The 17,169-nt window shown below is 53.5% G+C and overlaps 41 non-coding genes across 41 annotated transcripts; 24 read left to right on the forward strand and 17 right to left on the reverse strand.

Moving 5' to 3' along the window:
- Positions 1-505: 505 nt before the first annotated feature.
- On the reverse strand, positions 506-578 carry Trnar-acg. Its single transcript has one exon. It is a non-coding gene; the product is annotated as a tRNA-Arg (tRNA).
- Positions 579-1,019: 441 nt separating this feature from the next.
- Trnai-uau lies at positions 1,020-1,111 on the forward strand. The gene is given in 2 exon segments: positions 1,020-1,057; positions 1,076-1,111. It is a non-coding gene; the product is annotated as a tRNA-Ile (tRNA).
- Positions 1,112-1,222: 111 nt separating this feature from the next.
- On the forward strand, positions 1,223-1,294 carry Trnad-guc. Its single transcript has one exon. It is a non-coding gene; the product is annotated as a tRNA-Asp (tRNA).
- Positions 1,295-1,852: 558 nt separating this feature from the next.
- Trnar-acg lies at positions 1,853-1,925 on the reverse strand. The gene has a single exon. It is a non-coding gene; the product is annotated as a tRNA-Arg (tRNA).
- Positions 1,926-2,366: 441 nt separating this feature from the next.
- Trnai-uau lies at positions 2,367-2,458 on the forward strand. Its single transcript is given in 2 exon segments — positions 2,367-2,404; positions 2,423-2,458. It is a non-coding gene; the product is annotated as a tRNA-Ile (tRNA).
- Positions 2,459-2,569: 111 nt separating this feature from the next.
- Trnad-guc lies at positions 2,570-2,641 on the forward strand. The gene has a single exon. It is a non-coding gene; the product is annotated as a tRNA-Asp (tRNA).
- A 558-nt stretch (positions 2,642-3,199) lies between these two features.
- Positions 3,200-3,272, reverse strand: Trnar-acg. Its single transcript has one exon. It is a non-coding gene; the product is annotated as a tRNA-Arg (tRNA).
- A 441-nt stretch (positions 3,273-3,713) lies between these two features.
- On the forward strand, positions 3,714-3,805 carry Trnai-uau. Its single transcript is given in 2 exon segments — positions 3,714-3,751; positions 3,770-3,805. It is a non-coding gene; the product is annotated as a tRNA-Ile (tRNA).
- A 111-nt stretch (positions 3,806-3,916) lies between these two features.
- Trnad-guc lies at positions 3,917-3,988 on the forward strand. Its single transcript has one exon. It is a non-coding gene; the product is annotated as a tRNA-Asp (tRNA).
- Positions 3,989-4,546: 558 nt separating this feature from the next.
- On the reverse strand, positions 4,547-4,619 carry Trnar-acg. Its single transcript has one exon. It is a non-coding gene; the product is annotated as a tRNA-Arg (tRNA).
- Positions 4,620-5,060: 441 nt separating this feature from the next.
- Positions 5,061-5,152, forward strand: Trnai-uau. The gene is given in 2 exon segments: positions 5,061-5,098; positions 5,117-5,152. It is a non-coding gene; the product is annotated as a tRNA-Ile (tRNA).
- A 111-nt stretch (positions 5,153-5,263) lies between these two features.
- Positions 5,264-5,335, forward strand: Trnad-guc. The gene has a single exon. It is a non-coding gene; the product is annotated as a tRNA-Asp (tRNA).
- Positions 5,336-5,571: 236 nt separating this feature from the next.
- Positions 5,572-5,643, reverse strand: Trnam-cau. Its single transcript has one exon. It is a non-coding gene; the product is annotated as a tRNA-Met (tRNA).
- Positions 5,644-5,917: 274 nt separating this feature from the next.
- Trnar-acg lies at positions 5,918-5,990 on the reverse strand. The gene has a single exon. It is a non-coding gene; the product is annotated as a tRNA-Arg (tRNA).
- Positions 5,991-6,431: 441 nt separating this feature from the next.
- Positions 6,432-6,523, forward strand: Trnai-uau. Its single transcript is given in 2 exon segments — positions 6,432-6,469; positions 6,488-6,523. It is a non-coding gene; the product is annotated as a tRNA-Ile (tRNA).
- Positions 6,524-6,634: 111 nt separating this feature from the next.
- Trnad-guc lies at positions 6,635-6,706 on the forward strand. Its single transcript has one exon. It is a non-coding gene; the product is annotated as a tRNA-Asp (tRNA).
- Positions 6,707-7,264: 558 nt separating this feature from the next.
- Positions 7,265-7,337, reverse strand: Trnar-acg. Its single transcript has one exon. It is a non-coding gene; the product is annotated as a tRNA-Arg (tRNA).
- A 441-nt stretch (positions 7,338-7,778) lies between these two features.
- Positions 7,779-7,870, forward strand: Trnai-uau. Its single transcript is given in 2 exon segments — positions 7,779-7,816; positions 7,835-7,870. It is a non-coding gene; the product is annotated as a tRNA-Ile (tRNA).
- Positions 7,871-7,981: 111 nt separating this feature from the next.
- Trnad-guc lies at positions 7,982-8,053 on the forward strand. The gene has a single exon. It is a non-coding gene; the product is annotated as a tRNA-Asp (tRNA).
- Positions 8,054-8,289: 236 nt separating this feature from the next.
- Positions 8,290-8,361, reverse strand: Trnam-cau. The gene has a single exon. It is a non-coding gene; the product is annotated as a tRNA-Met (tRNA).
- A 274-nt stretch (positions 8,362-8,635) lies between these two features.
- Trnar-acg lies at positions 8,636-8,708 on the reverse strand. The gene has a single exon. It is a non-coding gene; the product is annotated as a tRNA-Arg (tRNA).
- A 441-nt stretch (positions 8,709-9,149) lies between these two features.
- Positions 9,150-9,241, forward strand: Trnai-uau. Its single transcript is given in 2 exon segments — positions 9,150-9,187; positions 9,206-9,241. It is a non-coding gene; the product is annotated as a tRNA-Ile (tRNA).
- A 111-nt stretch (positions 9,242-9,352) lies between these two features.
- Trnad-guc lies at positions 9,353-9,424 on the forward strand. The gene has a single exon. It is a non-coding gene; the product is annotated as a tRNA-Asp (tRNA).
- Positions 9,425-9,660: 236 nt separating this feature from the next.
- Trnam-cau lies at positions 9,661-9,732 on the reverse strand. The gene has a single exon. It is a non-coding gene; the product is annotated as a tRNA-Met (tRNA).
- Positions 9,733-10,006: 274 nt separating this feature from the next.
- On the reverse strand, positions 10,007-10,079 carry Trnar-acg. Its single transcript has one exon. It is a non-coding gene; the product is annotated as a tRNA-Arg (tRNA).
- Positions 10,080-10,520: 441 nt separating this feature from the next.
- Positions 10,521-10,612, forward strand: Trnai-uau. Its single transcript is given in 2 exon segments — positions 10,521-10,558; positions 10,577-10,612. It is a non-coding gene; the product is annotated as a tRNA-Ile (tRNA).
- Positions 10,613-10,723: 111 nt separating this feature from the next.
- Trnad-guc lies at positions 10,724-10,795 on the forward strand. Its single transcript has one exon. It is a non-coding gene; the product is annotated as a tRNA-Asp (tRNA).
- Positions 10,796-11,031: 236 nt separating this feature from the next.
- On the reverse strand, positions 11,032-11,103 carry Trnam-cau. Its single transcript has one exon. It is a non-coding gene; the product is annotated as a tRNA-Met (tRNA).
- A 273-nt stretch (positions 11,104-11,376) lies between these two features.
- Positions 11,377-11,449, reverse strand: Trnar-acg. Its single transcript has one exon. It is a non-coding gene; the product is annotated as a tRNA-Arg (tRNA).
- A 441-nt stretch (positions 11,450-11,890) lies between these two features.
- Positions 11,891-11,982, forward strand: Trnai-uau. The gene is given in 2 exon segments: positions 11,891-11,928; positions 11,947-11,982. It is a non-coding gene; the product is annotated as a tRNA-Ile (tRNA).
- Positions 11,983-12,093: 111 nt separating this feature from the next.
- Trnad-guc lies at positions 12,094-12,165 on the forward strand. Its single transcript has one exon. It is a non-coding gene; the product is annotated as a tRNA-Asp (tRNA).
- Positions 12,166-12,723: 558 nt separating this feature from the next.
- Positions 12,724-12,796, reverse strand: Trnar-acg. The gene has a single exon. It is a non-coding gene; the product is annotated as a tRNA-Arg (tRNA).
- A 441-nt stretch (positions 12,797-13,237) lies between these two features.
- Positions 13,238-13,329, forward strand: Trnai-uau. Its single transcript is given in 2 exon segments — positions 13,238-13,275; positions 13,294-13,329. It is a non-coding gene; the product is annotated as a tRNA-Ile (tRNA).
- A 111-nt stretch (positions 13,330-13,440) lies between these two features.
- Trnad-guc lies at positions 13,441-13,512 on the forward strand. Its single transcript has one exon. It is a non-coding gene; the product is annotated as a tRNA-Asp (tRNA).
- Positions 13,513-14,094: 582 nt separating this feature from the next.
- Positions 14,095-14,167, reverse strand: Trnar-acg. Its single transcript has one exon. It is a non-coding gene; the product is annotated as a tRNA-Arg (tRNA).
- A 441-nt stretch (positions 14,168-14,608) lies between these two features.
- On the forward strand, positions 14,609-14,700 carry Trnai-uau. The gene is given in 2 exon segments: positions 14,609-14,646; positions 14,665-14,700. It is a non-coding gene; the product is annotated as a tRNA-Ile (tRNA).
- A 111-nt stretch (positions 14,701-14,811) lies between these two features.
- Positions 14,812-14,883, forward strand: Trnad-guc. Its single transcript has one exon. It is a non-coding gene; the product is annotated as a tRNA-Asp (tRNA).
- Positions 14,884-15,441: 558 nt separating this feature from the next.
- On the reverse strand, positions 15,442-15,514 carry Trnar-acg. The gene has a single exon. It is a non-coding gene; the product is annotated as a tRNA-Arg (tRNA).
- Positions 15,515-15,955: 441 nt separating this feature from the next.
- Positions 15,956-16,047, forward strand: Trnai-uau. Its single transcript is given in 2 exon segments — positions 15,956-15,993; positions 16,012-16,047. It is a non-coding gene; the product is annotated as a tRNA-Ile (tRNA).
- A 111-nt stretch (positions 16,048-16,158) lies between these two features.
- Trnad-guc lies at positions 16,159-16,230 on the forward strand. The gene has a single exon. It is a non-coding gene; the product is annotated as a tRNA-Asp (tRNA).
- A 582-nt stretch (positions 16,231-16,812) lies between these two features.
- Positions 16,813-16,885, reverse strand: Trnar-acg. The gene has a single exon. It is a non-coding gene; the product is annotated as a tRNA-Arg (tRNA).
- Positions 16,886-17,169: the final 284 nt, after the last annotated feature.

Below are 17,169 nucleotides of genomic sequence, written 5' to 3' on the forward strand. Positions count from 1 at the left end.
TTGTGATCGAGAAATGTAGTTGCTGCAGAATCGTAAGAAAGTCTGCGTCTTAGGAAGTGTTTCTCGTATTCTTCACACCACGTCGTCGTCGTTTCAGAACTTACAGGGTTTGCTGTTGACGCTGAATCATCGCACCCGAGGCTTAGTGAACGAGCTCGAAGCACCCAAGAAAAAGAATAATTTTAGCAGAGCGTGGTTTCGATCCACGGACCTCTGGGTTATGGGCCCAGCACGCTTCCACTGCGCCACTCTGCGGTGCGTGACATGGGACACTTGGAAAAGCGTTGTCTGCGTCGCGTACCGATTAATTAACTGTGTGACATCTCTCAGCTTGACTTGTCTCGACTTTGCTCGACTGACGCTACGCTGACGCTTGCACGAAGCGATATTTACCACGATCGTCTCGAGATGCAGCTGCGAGATGCTCAGGATTGACATTGCACTGCACGCAGGTGGAAACATTCGAACGCACTGCCTAGCTACGCGCCCGCAACTAACAAAATGCCGACCCTGCCAGGATTCGAACCTGGAATCTTCTGATCCGTAGTCAGACGCGTTATCCGTTGCGCCACAGGGCCACTGTTCGCGGTTCGTAATAAGAGGCTGCTACACACCGCGGAGCAACGCGTTCTCGGTGGCTCGTCAACTGCGTGTCGTCCACTGACAACGGCGGCGCGGCCACTCCGGTCTTCCGCACTCTGCAGGGAGCTGCCAAGGAAGGCATCTCCCCTCTAGCTGCTCGGCCATGGTGCGCCTGCATAGCTTAGAGCTTGCCACACATCTGCCCTCGCCGTTGGACAGGTAGCAGACGGCAAGGCGCGCGTTTTCTGCAATTTTTCGGTGATGACAAGCGGCTGATATGCTTGTAAGTGTAGCATATGAAACAAGAATCGTATGAAGCATCCGTAGACGGGTGCTAAAGTCGCAGTATGGCCGCAGGTGACGGTCGTATGATGGATCTGTAGCCACAACAGGTTGGCAGCAAAGCGAATACCGCTAACTGAAAGCACCCTGCTGTAGCCCCAGTGGCGCAATTGGTTAGCGCACGGTACTTATAAGGCAGTAGCCGTGAGCAATGCCGGGGTTGTGAGTTCGAGCCTCACCTGGGGCATACTTTTATTTCGTAGCAGCTGACTCTGAAAGCATCGGGACGCTAGATTTGAGATGTATCACCTACTTGAGAATCATAAGTGAGCGTGCATTGTAGGTACCGATTGCGTATTCCTCGGTAGTATAGTGGTTAGTATTCCCGCCTGTCACGCGGGAGACCGGGGTTCGATTCCCCGCCGGGGAGGTGCGATTTTTATATCGCAAAAGTTGCACGTGTGGCCCGAAAGGACATTAACGTTGTGATCGAGAAATGTAGTTGCTGCAGAATCGTAAGAAAGTCTGCGTCTTAGGAAGTGTTTCTCGTATTCTTCACACCACGTCGTCGTCGTTTCAGAACTTACAGGGTTTGCTGTTGACGCTGAATCATCGCACCCGAGGCTTAGTGAACGAGCTCGAAGCACCCAAGAAAAAGAATAATTTTAGCAGAGCGTGGTTTCGATCCACGGACCTCTGGGTTATGGGCCCAGCACGCTTCCACTGCGCCACTCTGCGGTGCGTGACATGGGACACTTGGAAAAGCGTTGTCTGCGTCGCGTACCGATTAATTAACTGTGTGACATCTCTCAGCTTGACTTGTCTCGACTTTGCTCGACTGACGCTACGCTGACGCTTGCACGAAGCGATATTTACCACGATCGTCTCGAGATGCAGCTGCGAGATGCTCAGGATTGACATTGCACTGCACGCAGGTGGAAACATTCGAACGCACTGCCTAGCTACGCGCCCGCAACTAACAAAATGCCGACCCTGCCAGGATTCGAACCTGGAATCTTCTGATCCGTAGTCAGACGCGTTATCCGTTGCGCCACAGGGCCACTGTTCGCGGTTCGTAATAAGAGGCTGCTACACACCGCGGAGCAACGCGTTCTCGGTGGCTCGTCAACTGCGTGTCGTCCACTGACAACGGCGGCGCGGCCACTCCGGTCTTCCGCACTCTGCAGGGAGCTGCCAAGGAAGGCATCTCCCCTCTAGCTGCTCGGCCATGGTGCGCCTGCATAGCTTAGAGCTTGCCACACATCTGCCCTCGCCGTTGGACAGGTAGCAGACGGCAAGGCGCGCGTTTTCTGCAATTTTTCGGTGATGACAAGCGGCTGATATGCTTGTAAGTGTAGCATATGAAACAAGAATCGTATGAAGCATCCGTAGACGGGTGCTAAAGTCGCAGTATGGCCGCAGGTGACGGTCGTATGATGGATCTGTAGCCACAACAGGTTGGCAGCAAAGCGAATACCGCTAACTGAAAGCACCCTGCTGTAGCCCCAGTGGCGCAATTGGTTAGCGCACGGTACTTATAAGGCAGTAGCCGTGAGCAATGCCGGGGTTGTGAGTTCGAGCCTCACCTGGGGCATACTTTTATTTCGTAGCAGCTGACTCTGAAAGCATCGGGACGCTAGATTTGAGATGTATCACCTACTTGAGAATCATAAGTGAGCGTGCATTGTAGGTACCGATTGCGTATTCCTCGGTAGTATAGTGGTTAGTATTCCCGCCTGTCACGCGGGAGACCGGGGTTCGATTCCCCGCCGGGGAGGTGCGATTTTTATATCGCAAAAGTTGCACGTGTGGCCCGAAAGGACATTAACGTTGTGATCGAGAAATGTAGTTGCTGCAGAATCGTAAGAAAGTCTGCGTCTTAGGAAGTGTTTCTCGTATTCTTCACACCACGTCGTCGTCGTTTCAGAACTTACAGGGTTTGCTGTTGACGCTGAATCATCGCACCCGAGGCTTAGTGAACGAGCTCGAAGCACCCAAGAAAAAGAATGATTTTAGCAGAGCGTGGTGTCGATCCACGGACCTCTGGGTTATGGGCCCAGCACGCTTCCACTGCGCCACTCTGCGGTGCGTGACATGGGACACTTGGAAAAGCGTTGTCTGCGTCGCGTACCGATTAATTAACTGTGTGACATCTCTCAGCTTGACTTGTCTCGACTTTGCTCGACTGACGCTACGCTGACGCTTGCACGAAGCGATATTTACCACGATCGTCTCGAGATGCAGCTGCGAGATGCTCAGGATTGACATTGCACTGCACGCAGGTGGAAACATTCGAACGCACTGCCTAGCTACGCGCCCGCAACTAACAAAATGCCGACCCTGCCAGGATTCGAACCTGGAATCTTCTGATCCGTAGTCAGACGCGTTATCCGTTGCGCCACAGGGCCACTGTTCGCGGTTCGTAATAAGAGGCTGCTACACACCGCGGAGCAACGCGTTCTCGGTGGCTCGTCAACTGCGTGTCGTCCACTGACAACGGAGGCGCGGCCACTCCGGTCTTCCGCACTCTGCAGGGAGCTGCCAAGGAAGGCATCTCCCCTCTAGCTGCTCGGCCATGGTGCGCCTGCATAGCTTAGAGCTTGCCACACATCTGCCCTCGCCGTTGGACAGGTAGCAGACGGCAAGGCGCGCGTTTTCTGCAATTTTTCGGTGATGACAAGCGGCTGATATGCTTGTAAGTGTAGCATATGAAACAAGAATCGTATGAAGCATCCGTAGACGGGTGCTAAAGTCGCAGTATGGCCGCAGGTGACGGTCGTATGATGGATCTGTAGCCACAACAGGTTGGCAGCAAAGCGAATACCGCTAACTGAAAGCACCCTGCTGTAGCCCCAGTGGCGCAATTGGTTAGCGCACGGTACTTATAAGGCAGTAGCCGTGAGCAATGCCGGGGTTGTGAGTTCGAGCCTCACCTGGGGCATACTTTTATTTCGTAGCAGCTGACTCTGAAAGCATCGGGACGCTAGATTTGAGATGTATCACCTACTTGAGAATCATAAGTGAGCGTGCATTGTAGGTACCGATTGCGTATTCCTCGGTAGTATAGTGGTTAGTATTCCCGCCTGTCACGCGGGAGACCGGGGTTCGATTCCCCGCCGGGGAGGTGCGATTTTTATATCGCAAAAGTTGCACGTGTGGCCCGAAAGGACATTAACGTTGTGATCGAGAAATGTAGTTGCTGCAGAATCGTAAGAAAGTCTGCGTCTTAGGAAGTGTTTCTCGTATTCTTCACACCACGTCGTCGTCGTTTCAGAACTTACAGGGTTTGCTGTTGACGCTGAATCATCGCACCCGAGGCTTAGTGAACGAGCTCGAAGCACCCAAGAAAAAGAATGATTTTAGCAGAGCGTGGTGTCGATCCACGGACCTCTGGGTTATGGGCCCAGCACGCTTCCACTGCGCCACTCTGCGGTGCGTGACATGGGACACTTGGAAAAGCGTTGTCTGCGTCGCGTACCGATTAATTAACTGTGTGACATCTCTCAGCTTGACTTGTCTCGACTTTGCTCGACTGACGCTACGCTGACGCTTGCACGAAGCGATATTTACCACGATCGTCTCGAGATGCAGCTGCGAGATGCTCAGGATTGACATTGCACTGCACGCAGGTGGAAACATTCGAACGCACTGCCTAGCTACGCGCCCGCAACTAACAAAATGCCGACCCTGCCAGGATTCGAACCTGGAATCTTCTAATCCGTAGTCAGACGCGTTATCCGTTGCGCCACAGGGCCACTGTTCGCGTTTCGTAATAAGAGGCTGCTACACATCGCGGAGCAACGCGTTCTCGGTGGCTCGTCAACTGCGTGTCGTCCACTGACAACGGAGGCGCGGCCACTCCGGTCTTCCGCACTCTGCAGGGAGCTGCCAAGGAAGGCATCTCCCCTCTAGCTGCTCGGCCATGGTGCGCCTGCATAGCTTAGAGCATGCCACACATCTGCCCTCGCCGTTGGACAGGTAGCAGACGGCAAGGCGCGCGTTTTCTGCAATTTTTCGGTGATGACAAGCGGCTGATATGCTTGTAAGTGTAGCATATGAAACAAGAATCGTATGAAGCATCCGTAGACGGGTGCTAAAGTCGCAGTATGGCCGCAGGTGACGGTCGTATGATGGATCTGTAGCCACAACAGGTTGGCAGCAAAGCGAATACCGCTAACTGAAAGCACCCTGCTGTAGCCCCAGTGGCGCAATTGGTTAGCGCACGGTACTTATAAGGCAGTAGCCGTGAGCAATGCCGGGGTTGTGAGTTCGAGCCTCACCTGGGGCATACTTTTATTTCGTAGCAGCTGACTCTGAAAGCATCGGGACGCTAGATTTGAGATGTATCTCCTACTTGAGAATCATAAGTGAGCGTGCATTGTAGGTACCGGTTGCGTATTCCTCGGTAGTATAGTGGTTAGTATCCCCGCCTGTCACGCGGGAGACCGGGGTTCGATTCCCCGCCGGGGAGGTGCGATTTTTATATCGCAAAAGTTGCACGTGTGGCCCGAAAGGACATTAACGTTGTGATCGAGAAATGTAGTTGCTGCAGAATCGTAAGAAAGTCTGCGTCTTAGGAAGTGTTTCTCGTATTCTTCACACCACGTCGTCGTCGTTTCAGAACTTACAGGGTTTGCTGTTGACGCTGAATCATCGCACCCGAGGCTTAGTGAACGAGCTCGAAGCACCCAAGAAAAAGAATAATTTTAGCAGAGCGTGGTTTCGATCCACGGACCTCTGGGTTATGGGCCCAGCACGCTTCCACTGCGCCACTCTGCTGCGTGGAGGTGTTCGCCCTCTGCGGTGCGTGACATGGGACACTTGGAAAAGCGTTGTCTGCGTCGCGTACCGATTAATTAACTGTGTGACATCTCTCAGCTTGACTTGTCTCGACTTTGCTCGACTGACGCTACGCTGACGCTTGCACGAAGCGATATTTACCACGATCGTCTCGAGATGCAGCTGCGAGATGCTCAGGATTGACATTGCACTGCACGCAGGTGGAAACATTCGAACGCACTGCCTAGCTACGCGCCCGCAACTAACAAAATGCCGACCCTGCCAGGATTCGAACCTGGAATCTTCTGATCCGTAGTCAGACGCGTTATCCGTTGCGCCACAGGGCCACTGTTCGCGTTTCGTAATAAGAGGCTGCTACACATCGCGGAGCAACGCGTTCTCGGTGGCTCGTCAACTGCGTGTCGTCCACTGACAACGGAGGCGCGGCCACTCCGGTCTTCCGCACTCTGCAGGGAGCTGCCAAGGAAGGCATCTCCCCTCTAGCTGCTCGGCCATGGTGCGCCTGCATAGCTTAGAGCTTGCCACACATCTGCCCTCGCCGTTGGACAGGTAGCAGACGGCAAGGCGCGCGTTTTCTGCAATTTTTCGGTGATGACAAGCGGCTGATATGCTTGTAAGTGTAGCATATGAAACAAGAATCGTATGAAGCATCCGTAGACGGGTGCTAAAGTCGCAGTATGGCCGCAGGTGACGGTCGTATGATGGATCTGTAGCCACAACAGGTTGGCAGCAAAGCGAATACCGCTAACTGAAAGCACCCTGCTGTAGCCCCAGTGGCGCAATTGGTTAGCGCACGGTACTTATAAGGCAGTAGCCGTGAGCAATGCCGGGGTTGTGAGCTCGAGCCTCACCTGGGGTATACTTTTATTTCGTAGCAGCTGACTCTGAAAGCATCGGGACGCTAGATTTGAGATGTATCACCTACTTGAGAATCATAAGTGAGCGTGCATTGTAGGTACCGATTGCGTATTCCTCGGTAGTATAGTGGTTAGTATCCCCGCCTGTCACGCGGGAGACCGGGGTTCGATTCCCCGCCGGGGATGTGCGATTTTTATATCGCAAAAGTTGCACGTGTGGCCCGAAAGGACATTAACGTTGTGATCGAGAAATGTAGTTGCTGCAGAATCGTAAGAAAGTCTGCGTCTTAGGAAGTGTTTCTCGTATTCTTCACACCACGTCGTCGTCGTTTCAGAACTTACAGGGTTTGCTGTTGACGCTGAATCATCGCACCCGAGGCTTAGTGAACGAGCTCGAAGCACCCAAGAAAAAGAATAATTTTAGCAGAGCGTGGTTTCGATCCACGGACCTCTGGGTTATGGGCCCAGCACGCTTCCACTGCGCCACTCTGCGGTGCGTGACATGGGACACTTGGAAAAGCGTTGTCTGCGTCGCGTACCGATTAATTAACTGTGTGACATCTCTCAGCTTGACTTGTCTCGACTTTGCTCGACTGACGCTACGCTGACGCTTGCACGAAGCGATATTTACCACGATCGTCTCGAGATGCAGCTGCGAGATGCTCAGGATTGACATTGCACTGCACGCAGGTGGAAACATTCGAACGCACTGCCTAGCTACGCGCCCGCAACTAACAAAATGCCGACCCTGCCAGGATTCGAACCTGGAATCTTCTGATCCGTAGTCAGACGCGTTATCCGTTGCGCCACAGGGCCACTGTTCGCGTTTCGTAATAAGAGGCTGCTACACACCGCGGAGCAACGCGTTCTCGGTGGCTCGTCAACTGCGTGTCGTCCACTGACAACGGCGGCGCGGCCACTCCGGTCTTCCGCACTCTGCAGGGAGCTGCCAAGGAAGGCATCTCCCCTCTAGCTGCTCGGCCAATGTGCGCCTGCATAGCTTAGAGCTTGCCACACATCTGCCCTCGCCGTTGGACAGGTAGCAGACGGCAAGGCGCGCGTTTTCTGCAATTTTTCGGTGATGACAAGCGGCTGATATGCTTGTAAGTGTAGCATATGAAACAAGAATCGTATGAAGCATCCGTAGACGGGTGCTAAAGTCGCAGTATGGCCGCAGGTGACGGTCGTATGATGGATCTGTAGCCACAACAGGTTGGCAGCAAAGCGAATACCGCTAACTGAAAGCACCCTGCTGTAGCCCCAGTGGCGCAATTGGTTAGCGCACGGTACTTATAAGGCAGTAGCCGTGAGCAATGCCGGGGTTGTGAGTTCGAGCCTCACCTGGGGCATACTTTTATTTCGTAGCAGCTGACTCTGAAAGCATCGGGACGCTAGATTTGAGATGTATCACCTACTTGAGAATCATAAGTGAGCGTGCATTGTAGGTACCGATTGCGTATTCCTCGGTAGTATAGTGGTTAGTATCCCCGCCTGTCGCGCGGGAGACCGGGGTTCGATTCCCCGCCGGGGAGGTGCGATTTTTATATCGCAAAAGTTGCACGTGTGGCCCGAAAGGACATTAACGTTGTGATCGAGAAATGTAGTTGCTGCAGAATCGTAAGAAAGTCTGCGTCTTAGGAAGTGTTTCTCGTATTCTTCACACCACGTCGTCGTCGTTTCAGAACTTACAGGGTTTGCTGTTGACGCTGAATCATCGCACCCGAGGCTTAGTGAACGAGCTCGAAGCACCCAAGAAAAAGAATAATTTTAGCAGAGCGTGGTTTCGATCCACGGACCTCTGGGTTATGGGCCCAGCACGCTTCCACTGCGCCACTCTGCTGCGTGGAGGTGTTCGCCCTCTGCGGTGCGTGACATGGGACACTTGGAAAAGCGTTGTCTGCGTCGCGTACCGATTAATTAACTGTGTGACATCTCTCAGCTTGACTTGTCTCGACTTTGCTCGACTGACGCTACGCTGACGCTTGCACGAAGCGATATTTACCACGATCGTCTCGAGATGCAGCTGCGAGATGCTCAGGATTGACATTGCACTGCACGCAGGTGGAAACATTCGAACGCACTGCCTAGCTACGCGCCCGCAACTAACAAAATGCCGACCCTGCCAGGATTCGAACCTGGAATCTTCTGATCCGTAGTCAGACGCGTTATCCGTTGCGCCACAGGGCCACTGTTCGCGTTTCGTAATAAGAGGCTGCTACACACCGCGGAGCAACGCGTTCTCGGTGGCTCGTCAACTGCGTGTCGTCCACTGACAACGGCGGCGCGGCCACTCCGGTCTTCCGCACTCTGCAGGGAGCTGCCAAGGAAGGCATCTCCCCTCTAGCTGCTCGGCCATGGTGCGCCTGCATAGCTTAGAGCTTGCCACACATCTGCCCTCGCCGTTGGACAGGTAGCAGACGGCAAGGCGCGCGTTTTCTGCAATTTTTCGGTGATGACAAGCGGCTGATATGCTTGTAAGTGTAGCATATGAAACAAGAATCGTATGAAGCATCCGTAGACGGGTGCTAAAGTCGCAGTATGGCCGCAGGTGACGGTCGTATGATGGATCTGTAGCCACAACAGGTTGGCAGCAAAGCGAATACCGCTAACTGAAAGCACCCTGCTGTAGCCCCAGTGGCGCAATTGGTTAGCCCACGGTACTTATAAGGCAGTAGCCGTGAGCAATGCCGGGGTTGTGAGTTCGAGCCTCACCTGGGGCATACTTTTATTTCGTAGCAGCTGACTCTGAAAGCATCGGGACGCTAGATTTGAGATGTATCACCTACTTGAGAATCATAAGTGAGCGTGCATTGTAGGTACCGATTGCGTATTCCTCGGTAGTATAGTGGTTAGTATCCCCGCCTGTCACGCGGGAGACCGGGGTTCGATTCCCCGCTGGGGAGGTGCGACTTTTATATCGCAAAAGTTGCACGTGTGGCCCGAAAGGACATTAACGTTGTGATCGAGAAATGTAGTTGCTGCAGAATCGTAAGAAAGTCTGCGTCTTAGGAAGTGTTTCTCGTATTCTTCACACCACGTCGTCGTCGTTTCAGAACTTACAGGGTTTGCTGTTGACGCTGAATCATCGCACCCGAGGCTTAGTGAACGAGCTCGAAGCACCCAAGAAAAAGAATAATTTTAGCAGAGCGTGGTTTCGATCCACGGACCTCTGGGTTATGGGCCCAGCACGCTTCCACTGCGCCACTCTGCTGCGTGGAGGTGTTCGCCCTCTGCGGTGCGTGACATGGGACACTTGGAAAAGCGTTGTCTGCGTCGCGTACCGATTAATTAACTGTGTGACATCTCTCAGCTTGACTTGTCTCGACTTTGCTCGACTGACGCTACGCTGACGCTTGCACGAAGCGATATTTACCACGATCGTCTCGAGATGCAGCTGCGAGATGCTCAGGATTGACATTGCACTGCACGCAGGTGGAAACATTCGAACGCACTGCCTAGCTACGCGCCCGCAACTAACAAAATGCCGACCCTGCCAGGATTCGAACCTGGAATCTTCTGATCCGTAGTCAGACGCGTTATCCGTTGCGCCACAGGGCCACTGTTCGCGTTTCGTAATAAGAGGCTGCTACACATCGCGGAGCAACGCGTTCTCGGTGGCTCGTCAACTGCGTGTCGTCCACTGACAACGGCGGCGCGGCCACTCCGGTCTTCCGCACTCTGCAGGGAGCTGCCAAGGAAGGCATCTCCCCTCTAGCTGCTCGGCCATGGTGCGCCTGCATAGCTTAGAGCTTGCCACACATCTGCCCTCGCCGTTGGACAGGTAGCAGACGGCAAGGCGCGCGTTTTCTGCAATTTTTCGGTGATGACAAGCGGCTGATATGCTTGTAAGTGTAGCATATGAAACAAGAATCGTATGAAGCATCCGTAGACGGGTGCTAAAGTCGCAGTATGGCCGCAGGTGACGGTCGTATGATGGATCTGTAGCCACAACAGGTTGGCAGCAAAGCGAATACCGCTAACTGAAAGCACCCTGCTGTAGCCCCAGTGGCGCAATTGGTTAGCGCACGGTACTTATAAGGCAGTAGCCGTGAGCAATGCCGGGGTTGTGAGTTCGAGCCTCACCTGGGGCATACTTTTATTTCGTAGCAGCTGACTCTGAAAGCATCGGGACGCTAGATTTGAGATGTATCACCTACTTGAGAATCATAAGTGAGCGTGCATTGTAGGTACCGATTGCGTATTCCTCGGTAGTATAGTGGTTAGTATCCCCGCCTGTCACGCGGGAGACCGGGGTTCGATTCCCCGCCGGGGAGGTGCGATTTTTATATCGCAAAAGTTGCACGTGTGGCCCGAAAGGACATTAACGTTGTGATCGAGAAATGTAGTTGCTGCAGAATCGTAAGAAAGTCTGCGTCTTAGGAAGTGTTTCTCGTATTCTTCACACCACGTCGTCGTCGTTTCAGAACTTACAGGGTTTGCTGTTGACGCTGAATCATCGCACCCGAGGCTTAGTGAACGAGCTCGAAGCACCCAAGAAAAAGAATAATTTTAGCAGAGCGTGGTTTCGATCCACGGACCTCTGGGTTATGGGCCCAGCACGCTTCCACTGCGCCACTCTGCTGATGGAGGCGTTCGCCCTCTGCGGTGCGTGACATGGGACACTTGGAAAAGCGTTGTCTGCGTCGCGTACCGATTAATTAACTGTGTGACATCTCTCAGCTTGACTTGTCTCGACTTTGCTCGACTGACGCTACGCTGACGCTTGCACGAAGCGATATTTACCACGATCGTCTCGAGATGCAGCTGCGAGATGCTCAGGATTGACATTGCACTGCACGCAGGTGGAAACATTCGAACGCACTGCCTAGCTACGCGCCCGCAACTAACAAAATGCCGACCCTGCCAGGATTCGAACCTGGAATCTTCTGATCCGTAGTCAGACGCGTTATCCGTTGCGCCACAGGGCCACTGTTCGCGTTTCGTAATAAGAGGCTGCTACACACCGCGGAGCAACGCGTTCTCGGTGGCTCGTCAACTGCGTGTCGTCCACTGACAACGGCGGCGCGGTCACTCCGGTCTTCCGCACTCTGCAGGGAGCTGCCAAGGAAGGCATCTCCCCTCTAGCTGCTCGGCCATGGTGCGCCTGCATAGCTTAGAGCTTGCCACACATCTGCCCTCGCCGTTGGACAGGTAGCAGACGGCAAGGCGCGCGTTTTCTGCAATTTTTCGGTGATGACAAGCGGCTGATATGCTTGTAAGTGTAGCATATGAAACAAGAATCGTATGAAGCATCCGTAGACGGGTGCTAAAGTCGCAGTATGGCCGCAGGTGACGGTCGTATGATGGATCTGTAGCCACAACAGGTTGGCAGCAAAGCGAATACCGCTAACTGAAAGCACCCTGCTGTAGCCCCAGTGGCGCAATTGGTTAGCGCACGGTACTTATAAGGCAGTAGCCGTGAGCAATGCCGGGGTTGTGAGTTCGAGCCTCACCTGGGGCATACTTTTATTTCGTAGCAGCTGACTCTGAAAGCATCGGGACGCTAGATTTGAGATGTATCACCTACTTGAGAATCATAAGTGAGCGTGCATTGTAGGTACCGATTGCGTATTCCTCGGTAGTATAGTGGTTAGTATCCCCGCCTGTCACGCGGGAGACCGGGGTTCGATTCCCCGCCGGGGAGGTGCGATTTTTATATCGCAAAAGTTGCACGTGTGGCCCGAAAGGACATTAACGTTGTGATCGAGAAATGTAGTTGCTGCAGAATCGTAAGAAAGTCTGCGTCTTAGGAAGTGTTTCTCGTATTCTTCACACCACGTCGTCGTCGTTTCAGAACTTACAGGGTTTGCTGTTGACGCTGAATCATCGCACCCGAGGCTTAGTGAACGAGCTCGAAGCACCCAAGAAAAAGAATGATTTTAGCAGAGCGTGGTTTCGATCCACGGACCTCTGGGTTATGGGCCCAGCACGCTTCCACTGCGCCACTCTGCGGTGCGTGACATGGGACACTTGGAAAAGCGTTGTCTGCGTCGCGTACCGATTAATTAACTGTGTGACATCTCTCAGCTTGACTTGTCTCGACTTTGCTCGACTGACGCTACGCTGACGCTTGCACGAAGCGATATTTACCACGATCGTCTCGAGATGCAGCTGCGAGATGCTCAGGATTGACATTGCACTGCACGCAGGTGGAAACATTCGAACGCACTGCCTAGCTACGCGCCCGCAACTAACAAAATGCCGACCCTGCCAGGATTCGAACCTGGAATCTTCTGATCCGTAGTCAGACGCGTTATCCGTTGCGCCACAGGGCCACTGTTCGCGTTTCGTAATAAGAGGCTGCTACACATCGCGGAGCAACGCGTTCTCGGTGGCTCGTCAACTGCGTGTCGTCCACTGACAACGGAGGCGCGGCCACTCCGGTCTTCCGCACTCTGCAGGGAGCTGCCAAGGAAGGCATCTCCCCTCTAGCTGCTCGGCCATGGTGCGCCTGCATAGCTTAGAGCATGCCACACATCTGCCCTCGCCGTTGGACAGGTAGCAGACGGCAAGGCGCGCGTTTTCTGCAATTTTTCGGTGATGACAAGCGGCTGATATGCTTGTAAGTGTAGCATATGAAACAAGAATCGTATGAAGCATCCGTAGACGGGTGCTAAAGTCGCAGTATGGCCGCAGGTGACGGTCGTATGATGGATCTGTAGCCACAACAGGTTGGCAGCAAAGCGAATACCGCTAACTGAAAGCACCCTGCTGTAGCCCCAGTGGCGCAATTGGTTAGCGCACGGTACTTATAAGGCAGTAGCCGTGAGCAATGCCGGGGTTGTGAGTTCGAGCCTCACCTGGGGCATACTTTTATTTCGTAGCAGCTGACTCTGAAAGCATCGGGACGCTAGATTTGAGATGTATCACCTACTTGAGAATCATAAGTGAGCGTGCATTGTAGGTACCGGTTGCGTATTCCTCGGTAGTATAGTGGTTAGTATCCCCGCCTGTCACGCGGGAGACCGGGGTTCGATTCCCCGCCGGGGAGGTGCGATTTTTATATCGCAAAAGTTGCACGTGTGGCCCGAAAGGACATTAACGTTGTGATCGAGAAATGTAGTTGCTGCAGAATCGTAAGAAAGTCTGCGTCTTAGGAAGTGTTTCTCGTATTCTTCACACCACGTCGTCGTCGTTTCAGAACTTACAGGGTTTGCTGTTGACGCTGAATCATCGCACCCGAGGCTTAGTGAACGAGCTCGAAGCACCCAAGAAAAAGAATAATTTTAGCAGAGCGTGGTTTCGATCCACGGACCTCTGGGTTATGGGCCCAGCACGCTTCCACTGCGCCACTATGCTGCGTGGAGGTGTTCGCCCTCTGCGGTGCGTGACATGGGACACTTGGAAAAGCGTTGTCTGCGTCGCGTACCGATTAATTAACTGTGTGACATCTCTCAGCTTGACTTGTCTCGACTTTGCTCGACTGACGCTACGCTGACGCTTGCACGAAGCGATATTTACCACGATCGTCTCGAGATGCAGCTGCGAGATGCTCAGGATTGACATTGCACTGCACGCAGGTGGAAACATTCGAACGCACTGCCTAGCTACGCGCCCGCAACTAACAAAATGCCGACCCTGCCAGGATTCGAACCTGGAATCTTCTGATCCGTAGTCAGACGCGTTATCCGTTGCGCCACAGGGCCACTGTTCGCGTTTCGTAATAAGAGGCTGCTACACATCGCGGAGCAACGCGTTCTCGGTGGCTCGTCAACTGCGTGTCGTCCACTGACAACGGAGGCGCGGCCACTCCGGTCTTCCGCACTCTGCAGGGAGCTGCCAAGGAAGGCATCTCCCCTCTAGCTGCTCGGCCATGGTGCGCCTGCATAGCTTAGAGCTTGCCACACATCTGCCCTCGCCGTTGGACAGGTAGCAGACGGCAAGGCGCGCGTTTTCTGCAATTTTTCGGTGATGACAAGCGGCTGATATGCTTGTAAGTGTAGCATATGAAACAAGAATCGTATGAAGCATCCGTAGACGGGTGCTAAAGTCGCAGTATGGCCGCAGGTGACGGTCGTATGATGGATCTGTAGCCACAACAGGTTGGCAGCAAAGCGAATACCGCTAACTGAAAGCACCCTGCTGTAGCCCCAGTGGCGCAATTGGTTAGCGCACGGTACTTATAAGGCAGTAGCCGTGAGCAATGCCGGGGTTGTGAGCTCGAGCCTCACCTGGGGTATACTTTTATTTCGTAGCAGCTGACTCTGAAAGCATCGGGACGCTAGATTTGAGATGTATCACCTACTTGAGAATCATAAGTGAGCGTGCATTGTAGGTACCGATTGCGTATTCCTCGGTAGTATAGTGGTTAGTATCCCCGCCTGTCACGCGGGAGACCGGGGTTCGATTCCCCGCCGGGGATGTGCGATTTTTATATCGCAAAAGTTGCACGTGTGGCCCGAAAGGACATTAACGTTGTGATCGAGAAATGTAGTTGCTGCAGAATCGTAAGAAAGTCTGCGTCTTAGGAAGTGTTTCTCGTATTCTTCACACCACGTCGTCGTCGTTTCAGAACTTACAGGGTTTGCTGTTGACGCTGAATCATCGCACCCGAGGCTTCGTGAACGAGCTCGAAGCACCCAAGAAAAAGAATAATTTTAGCAGAGCGTGGTTTCGATCCACGGACCTCTGGGTTATGGGCCCAGCACGCTTCCACTGCGCCACTCTGCGGTGCGTGACATGGGACACTTGGAAAAGCGTTGTCTGCGTCGCGTACCGATTAATTAACTGTGTGACATCTCTCAGCTTGACTTGTCTCGACTTTGCTCGACTGACGCTACGCTGACGCTTGCACGAAGCGATATTTACCACGATCGTCTCGAGATGCAGCTGCGAGATGCTCAGGATTGACATTGCACTGCACGCAGGTGGAAACATTCGAACGCACTGCCTAGCTACGCGCCCGCAACTAACAAAATGCCGACCCTGCCAGGATTCGAACCTGGAATCTTCTGATCCGTAGTCAGACGCGTTATCCGTTGCGCCACAGGGCCACTGTTCGCGTTTCGTAATAAGAGGCTGCTACACATCGCGGAGCAACGCGTTCTCGGTGGCTCGTCAACTGCGTGTCGTCCACTGACAACGGCGGCGCGGCCACTCCGGTCTTCCGCACTCTGCAGGGAGCTGCCAAGGAAGGCATCTCCCCTCTAGCTGCTCGGCCATGGTGCGCCTGCATAGCTTAGAGCTTGCCACACATCTGCCCTCGCCGTTGGACAGGTAGCAGACGGCAAGGCGCGCGTTTTCTGCAATTTTTCGGTGATGACAAGCGGCTGATATGCTTGTAAGTGTAGCATATGAAACAAGAATCGTATGAAGCATCCGTAGACGGGTGCTAAAGTCGCAGTATGGCCGCAGGTGACGGTCGTATGATGGATCTGTAGCCACAACAGGTTGGCAGCAAAGCGAATACCGCTAACTGAAAGCACCCTGCTGTAGCCCCAGTGGCGCAATTGGTTAGCGCACGGTACTTATAAGGCAGTAGCCGTGAGCAATGCCGGGGTTGTGAGTTCGAGCCTCACCTGGGGCATACTTTTATTTCGTAGCAGCTGACTCTGAAAGCATCGGGACGCTAGATTTGAGATGTATCACCTACTTGAGAATCATAAGTGAGCGTGCATTGTAGGTACCGGTTGCGTATTCCTCGGTAGTATAGTGGTTAGTATCCCCGCCTGTCACGCGGGAGACCGGGGTTCGATTCCCCGCCGGGGAGGTGCGATTTTTATATCGCAAAAGTTGCACGTGTGGCCCGAAAGGACATTAACGTTGTGATCGAGAAATGTAGTTGCTGCAGAATCGTAAGAAAGTCTGCGTCTTAGGAAGTGTTTCTCGTATTCTTCACACCACGTCGTCGTCGTTTCAGAACTTACAGGGTTTGCTGTTGACGCTGAATCATCGCACCCGAGGCTTAGTGAACGAGCTCGAAGCACCCAAGAAAAAGAATAATTTTAGCAGAGCGTGGTTTCGATCCACGGACCTCTGGGTTATGGGCCCAGCACGCTTCCACTGCGCCACTATGCTGCGTGGAGGTGTTCGCCCTCTGCGGTGCGTGACATGGGACACTTGGAAAAGCGTTGTCTGCGTCGCGTACCGATTAATTAACTGTGTGACATCTCTCAGCTTGACTTGTCTCGACTTTGCTCGACTGACGCTACGCTGACGCTTGCACGAAGCGATATTTACCACGATCGTCTCGAGATGCAGCTGCGAGATGCTCAGGATTGACATTGCACTGCACGCAGGTGGAAACATTCGAACGCACTGCCTAGCTACGCGCCCGCAACTAACAAAATGCCGACCCTGCCAGGATTCGAACCTGGAATCTTCTGATCCGTAGTCAGACGCGTTATCCGTTGCGCCACAGGGCCACTGTTCGCGTTTCGTAATAAGAGGCTGCTACACATCGCGGAGCAACGCGTTCTCGGTGGCTCGTCAACTGCGTGTCGTCCACTGACAACGGAGGCGCGGCCACTCCGGTCTTCCGCACTCTGCAGGGAGCTGCCAAGGAAGGCATCTCCCCTCTAGCTGCTCGGCCATGGTGCGCCTGCATAGCTTAGAGCTTGCCACACATCTGCCCTCGCCGTTGGACAGGTAGCAGACGGCAAGGCGCGCGTTTTCTGCAATTTTTCGGTGATGACAAGCGGCTGATATG

The sequence above is a fragment of the Schistocerca piceifrons genome, unplaced genomic scaffold (assembly GCF_021461385.2).
Source record: "Schistocerca piceifrons isolate TAMUIC-IGC-003096 unplaced genomic scaffold, iqSchPice1.1 HiC_scaffold_1684, whole genome shotgun sequence".
Lineage (NCBI taxonomy): Eukaryota > Metazoa > Arthropoda > Insecta > Orthoptera > Acrididae > Schistocerca > Schistocerca piceifrons.